This window comes from Lycium ferocissimum, chromosome 4, assembly GCF_029784015.1.
Source record: "Lycium ferocissimum isolate CSIRO_LF1 chromosome 4, AGI_CSIRO_Lferr_CH_V1, whole genome shotgun sequence".
In the NCBI taxonomy this organism is placed as follows: domain Eukaryota; kingdom Viridiplantae; phylum Streptophyta; class Magnoliopsida; order Solanales; family Solanaceae; genus Lycium; species Lycium ferocissimum.
Window position 1 is genome coordinate 38,293,970 of NC_081345.1, and position 7,041 is coordinate 38,301,010.

At 34.6% G+C, this 7,041-nt stretch overlaps 1 long non-coding RNA gene across 1 annotated transcript; it reads left to right on the forward strand.

The window, feature by feature from the left end:
* Positions 1 to 1,658: 1,658 nt before the first annotated feature.
* Positions 1,659 to 3,186, forward strand: LOC132054682 (uncharacterized). Its single transcript, XR_009414345.1, has 2 exons — positions 1,659 to 2,642; positions 2,803 to 3,186. It is a non-coding gene; the product is annotated as an uncharacterized LOC132054682 (long non-coding RNA).
* Positions 3,187 to 7,041: the final 3,855 nt, after the last annotated feature.

Here is a 7,041-nt window from a genome sequence, read left to right on the forward strand (position 1 = left end):
TATATTAGTTTAACTTTTATATGTTTATCGTGTAAATATTTTATACCATCAAAATAATTTAAAAATAAGACAGATGATGTGCTGTATAAATTAAAAATACACTGATAGTGTAAGAGTTGGTTTTACGTGGTCAATATATGCTAGATAAATGGTACTCCTATATTGGTATGTATATAAACGTTTTTTTTGCGCGGATTGCCCTTCAAAGCACGCTGCCTTTAATTTTCGCTCTTCGCTTAATCTGCAAGTTTGGAGTTCGAATTAAATTCAAAAAAAAAATTTGCAAGACAGAGTTTTGCAAAATTCCAGCTGAATTCCTTAATGCAAACCTCTACTTTAAGGTAGCATTTTGCCTTATGCCTGAAGGCAAAACTCTGCTTTAAGGTAAAGTTTGAGACTCTGCGTGACAAGGTAGAGTTTGTAGTCAAACTCTGCCTTGCGATTTTTTTAAAAAAAATTTGGCTAAACGGGAGTTCGAACCCGAAATTCAAAAATTTTATGTGAGGACAAAATTAAAGATCAGTAATTTGAGGGACAAAAATTAAAATCATGCAAATTGCACGTATATAAAGAGGGATGGACTTTAGATTCGCTTTGACAAATGCTTTGGCCTAATAAAAGAGCGGATTTTCTTCCTTTTTTCTTTTTGTTAAATTTGACTCCAAAAGTTAGAAATAAATAAATTGAAAAGGAATTGTGAGAAAGATAGAGGTCCACGAATGAAATGGGAATACGGACAATAAGCCTGCATAGAGTGTACGGAAATGGGGCCATATTCAGGTGGAGTCTTGTGAAGACCACTCTCTCCATTGGACAAAAAGTTTGAGAAAAAAAAAAAATTGAATCTTGTGGTCTTAAATATTAAAAATGTGTATAATGTATTAAAATATTTTTTGAATCTTAGAGTTTTAAAGTTGAAAAATAGAATATTTGAATTTTTAACTTATTAAATATAACAAGATGCACTCTTTTTGAGACAGACAAAATAAAATAAAATAATAACACTAAGCGAAAAAAGCTTTTCAGCATCGAAGTATTAAATTATATTAATTTTATTATAATTAAGTAATTTAATGAAATAAATATATATTAATTGACCAATATAAAGCAAGAGTAATTGTATGCAAGCATATATAATTTTTGTAACAGTAAATTTAATGTTTGCTCCTATAAAATTTAATGTTTGCTCCTATATTACCTGGGTTGTTTGGTTGCTGGTTAGAATGAATTATTCATGTATTGAATTAGTAATATGTTTGGTAGTATTTTAAGTTTTTATGTACGGTGTTCGGTTACAAGTTTATAATCTCGCATAACTAATACATGTACAAGTTATGAAGAATCTATATATTATTTTATGAGAGTAGAAGATAAAATAACTAATACTACTAGTGGCGGAGCCAGGATTTCCGCCGAGGGGTTCAAAATATAAAAAAGTAAACATACGAAGAAGCCTAAGGGGGTTCAACATCTATTATATATACATAAAAAATAATTTTAACCTTATAAAAACAGTGTTTTTGTTTTGCGGGGTTCGGATGAAGCCCCCGGCGTAGTGTAGTGTGGTTCACGCCACCTGAATACTACTACATAAATAACTAAACCCTGCATAAGTCATAACTCTAAAGAGCAACCAAACGGCCCCCAAGGACTTTACAGTCAGTTTGTGCAAAGCATGGGCCAATACAGAAAACTCAACAGACACTGCGTCATCTATATATATCTCTTTTCTTACGGATACAGTTGCCATCTCTATGAGCTTCCTACTCCATTTCCTATTCGTTGCTTCTCTTTCTCTCTATCACAGTAACAGTTCATTAAGTGTACAATTTACATACATCGATAATACCCATACCGCTAAGTCCTAGATATTTCTGATAGGAGCAATTTTGTACTTTATTGAGTCTTGAAAATTGAAAAAGGTTTTAATTACTTGAATTTTTTATTGATGGATTTTTTTTTTTATAGTTTATGTAGCCGATCATCTTAAAAGGAATGGAGTCAACAGATGTCGTAATCTTTGAACAAGATATACCATGAGAAGAAATTGGTAGTCTTCATCTGATAATTTTATAATATGTATATTTTAAGCTGTCAATTTTTCCTCATTCATTGCTTTTAGATGCATACACTATTTTTCTTTCTAAACAAATAGAGTTTGTTTTTGTCTGCTTCCTCTTGTTCCCTGAAAATTAGATTCTAATTATTTGATACCCGCACGGCATATATAGCTAGAATTAAGTTTGGTCCATTGATTCCTATATGTACCTGGATTTCAGCCCCTATATATATATATATCCGCATATATAATCACATACTAATAAAACATAGATCCAAAAATATTTCTCTTACAGTCGTTGTTTGCAGATGTAGCACCATCAAGATTCACATGCAAAGGGCCATTGGTGGTTAACTGATGAAATTAATAGCCATGGCTTTTTGAAGGTGAGAATCTTGATGATGCTGCATCAGCAATAAATGACTATCGCTGTGAAGTTATACTTCTATTTCCACCATACCGGCCATAAAATTGAAACGATACAGTAAAAATAGTATGACTGATGTGCAAGATCAATGACACGAATTGAGAAACGGTCCACTTATTTCCACCATAGGCAAAGAGAGAGATCAGTCACAGACTTGTAAGTAAAGTTCTCAATTCTTTATTCAAAAAACAAGATCCGGATGACGAGTTCTGCCAATTTTTCCTATGTACTATCTTTTTATTTTACATTTTCGATGTTTTTTCAGGTAGAATATGTTAACCGTTGCTGGTATTTAATATGTTTTATCACGTTACAGGTGAATTAAGATTCTCTTAAATTTATTTCAGTTTTTTCTTGATCGAGGCACTACTCTTTGAGGACTGATTGAAATGAGCTTGCTGACAGATGATGAGTGTGCATAGATCAGAGCTTGTCTACAGTTCTCTTTTTAAGTGAGAGAGAAGAGTTTGTGTACATGTGTGTGTCTTTTTGACAGTTTTTAGATGAATTATCAGCCTGTATAGTGTCAATATCTTAAGAAAGAAATATTCAAATTATGGTTGATTATTTCATGTAAAGTTCTTCCGATTGCTATTTGTCTCTGTTGATCATCAAATAGTCCTATATGGGACTGTTTGTTTTTTGTTTTGTCTTTGAGGAGTCCATGAGATATATACATAATATCATAGATCTTGATGAATGATGAATGAAACATCGAACATATTCTAAATTTCTCTCTTACATCTATTGGCCAGCTTATGAAAATCTATCGTACCCTTGCCCATTTTTATCAGTACTATTATCTTGTCTTCTATGGGAGTTATTCAACACTAATTGTTGACCTCTCTAATAGCCGGACCTGAAATTAAAGCTGATAATAGTATAACCATTTTTTTTGCTAAAATCACTCATGGTATCACACTACCTCAGAGTATTCTTTACTCTATATTTGTGCTATTATCACTGTCCAAGTCAAAATAGGCAACTTCCCATGGCTTAACTTTGGATGTTTGATTTAGATCACATAGCCAAGTGGAGCATAACATGTTAACTTATCTATGTAATGGGTGCTTGAACTCGCCCAATTTTTTTTTCCGAATTTGAGTTGAGAGTGTCTAATAGAGATATTTTGTTATGTGTTCAGGTGCTCAATTGAAACATATCATAATCGAGTGTCTAAGTAAAATTACTAACAAATTTAAGGGTTGTCGATGTATTCTGCCTTTTCAAAAGTAGCGCTATATGCACTTGATGATTAAGTTACCATATGCTTATTATTGGAAAGGATTTATCCTTCGAAGATAAGTCCAAAAAGTAGTTCTGAACATCACTCTCGCTGAAAAGATGGCGATGATGAGTTGTCTCTATACCTTAAGAAGCTTACATTAATGGCACATATGGAGACGCCATTTGTAAACCAAATTCCGCAATGTCATCATACGTGAGAATACTATATTGAAAAAGCTTCTTCAAGAAAGAGACCTTGAAATGAAGTTCATATGCCAATTAATTTTTTCTTTTCAATTTGTGTATTTGGTATTTCTGTGTCTTCTTATAATCTGCCAAACTGATTGAAGAAATTGCATGGTTTGGCCTTCAAATGGGCTGGCCTTTAATTTTTGCCTTTCAAATGGGTTGGTCTTTAATTTTTTCCTTTAAAGGGCATAAGTTCTTTAAGGATCCAGCATAATTTGTGGATATTATGATGCGAAACTATAAACTTATGTTTCGCGAAAAAATCAAAAAACATTTTTTTGCGCGGATTGCCCTTCTTTTGGAGTGGTCTTTAAATTTTTCATTTCATTTGTCTCTTTAAATTATGCCCTCGTATGTTGCCGGTCTTTAATTTTTGCCCTTTGCGTTGCAGAACCCGAGCGTTCACGCAAAATCATGAGGTTACGGGTTCGAACTCCCCGCTCAAGCATAAATTAAAAAAAAAAAATTGCAAGCGCAAGATTTGGGTCGCGTTTGTATGGGACCGGCATACACTTGTTGGGAATTACCAAAGTTAGGCGGACCGCATACTCTGCCTTATGGGCAAACTTGGCAGAAGTATGCCGGGTCCGACATAACTTTGGTAATTCCTTAACAAGTTTATGCCGGGTCCAACATAACTTTGATAATTCCTTAGCAAGTTTATGGCGGGTCAGCCATATTTATGGACAAACTTTTTGTTATACCTCGCATTTCGTACGTATTTGGAAAAAATTTGAAATAGTTCGGAATGTTAAGGAATAAGGCTCTAATTGGATTCTACTTAATGTGCATGTGATGTTGAAGGAAATATTGACGGAAATATTAAGGAAGGTTAAGGGCAAAAATTGGAATCTTGTAAATTAGCCCGTGAATTTCTAAAAGCGATCCGTCATCAATTGGGCCAAAAAAAAGAGAGAAAACAAGGCCCAAAAGAGGGGTGGCGTGGCCGTGCATGGTAACCACCTACGGAGTTGGTCATGTGCTATGTCATGTGACCAACTAAATTATTATAAGAGAGATCAAGATTCAAGAGAATTCAAGAAACAACAAGAAAAATCAAGAGCAAAAACAAAAAAAAGGCCTCTCGGCCGAATAGGAGAAAGAAGAAAAAAATAATTCCAAGTCTTTCCATCTTGATTTCCAAGTTGTTTTCTTGTGACAATCATACCAATTCAAGGTCCCTTTTCAACGTGGCATCGTTGGTTTGGAAGAATAAGCCTCGGCTTTGTCGCTTGGACAACTTGAGGAAGTGAAGAAGTTTGAAGAACAAGGTAAGAATTCACCTCCTCTAATTATGTTTTGAAGGTTAGTTTGTGTTGTGGTGTATGCAAATGAGTTGAAAGTATAGAAATATGGAAGTTTGTATGGTGGAAGTGAATGCAAGTAGGTGGCCGTATGTATGCTTAATGTGTAGTGAAATTATGTTGAATTTTATGTTGTGTCATAATTGTAGACATTGTAGAATTGGTATTGGAAGTGAAAGATGGATTAAAATGTGGTGAAGTTGAAAATTGGCCTATGGCCGTGTGGTGTGTAGTAGGAGGAGACATGTTGAATTTATTTTGTTTAATATGTTAGTTGCGTCGTTACGATCTTTATAGTGTAAGTGGAAGTTTAACAATTCAAGTTTGGCATTAAAATGGCTTATATGTCGTTATAAGAGAATATGTGTTCTAATGTGATTATGATGAAACTATGGAAATGCATTGTTTACGTACTAGTTATGATTGTTGATAATGAACTTGAGAGATGACAATTTGTTATGAATATGTTCGTCGAAGAATGGAAGTTTTGGGACGAGTTATGGCTTCGGTGGAAGATTTATATATTTTGCGAATGATATGTAAAATCATATGAAATGCTTCTAAATGATGTTGGGATGATGTTGGTGGGTAAGTGAGTATGAAAATATGGATATTCAATTATAAACGCAAAGTTAGTTGGAAGTTGTCACTTATGTAAAAGGAAGACTATTCGTGTTAGTTTGCGATTCTTGATGTGGATTAATGTTATTGGTTTGGTTGTTATTGGTATTTGAGCTGAGTTAAATTCTCGGGGCGTCATATTTATAGAGGAGGTCTTTGTCGAAATTTTGTTAGACAAGTATTAGTTCAAAATGAATGCCTAAAAGCCTTATGGCTAACTTATGGTAAACTTGACCATTTGTAGATTTTGGACGAAAAGAGATTTGAGTTTTGGAGAACGTTAAAGGCGCAAAAGGTATGTAAAGGTCCTATTTCTTTCTTGGCATGATCTAAGTGTACTAGGATCGGATTTGCGCCTTGGAATGTGTTCTGTTCTTCGGAATCCGCGTTTGAAAATGTCCGTTTTCGTTCAATAGAATTGAATCCTCCAAGTATGTTCTGATTGAAAGGTTTATGTAAATGTTCATAAATTGCCTAGAAAACTATGAATCGTCCCTAGGACCTATATAGATGATTCCATACGCCTAGTATACACGATTCAAGCCCCTCGCCTCGGTTGTCGAGGTGGACCGCTAAATTCCGATTTTACCCTTTTATGTTCATGATTGGTTTTTTGAGTCTTTTTTTCTTTTTTTTTTTTTAGAAAACGTTTTAACTACTATTTTAACTACTAAATGAAAATTGTTTTAAATATTTCCTTAAGTCTCATAAACTATTTTTGGGATATGGAAACGATCATAGAAAGGTTATTTCTCCGTAATTCATTATGACATCCGATATTCGCTTAATATGATTCCGTCCGGTTCCGTTGCTTGATTTGTTATTCGCTATGCTTCATCGAGTCATTTTGGAAACCTATATGGTATTTTATTGCATTCGGTTTCTCACTACTCGCTCGTGGATGCCTCGATGTTTCCCCACCGAGCCGGGCCGGGATATGTTCTCAAGCGTAAATCTGCATTGTTCGCCATGCTCCGGTGTGAGGGGGCGGTATATACGTACATGGGTTACGGTGTATGATGTGCCATGTACGCTTATGCTGATATCTGTTGATTATGATGTTATGTTAGTGGCGCCAGTGTCGGGGGCGACCACACTCGACCTCGAGTCCCTAACGGGGCCGACTTTGGCATATGTTTTACGCATACATCATT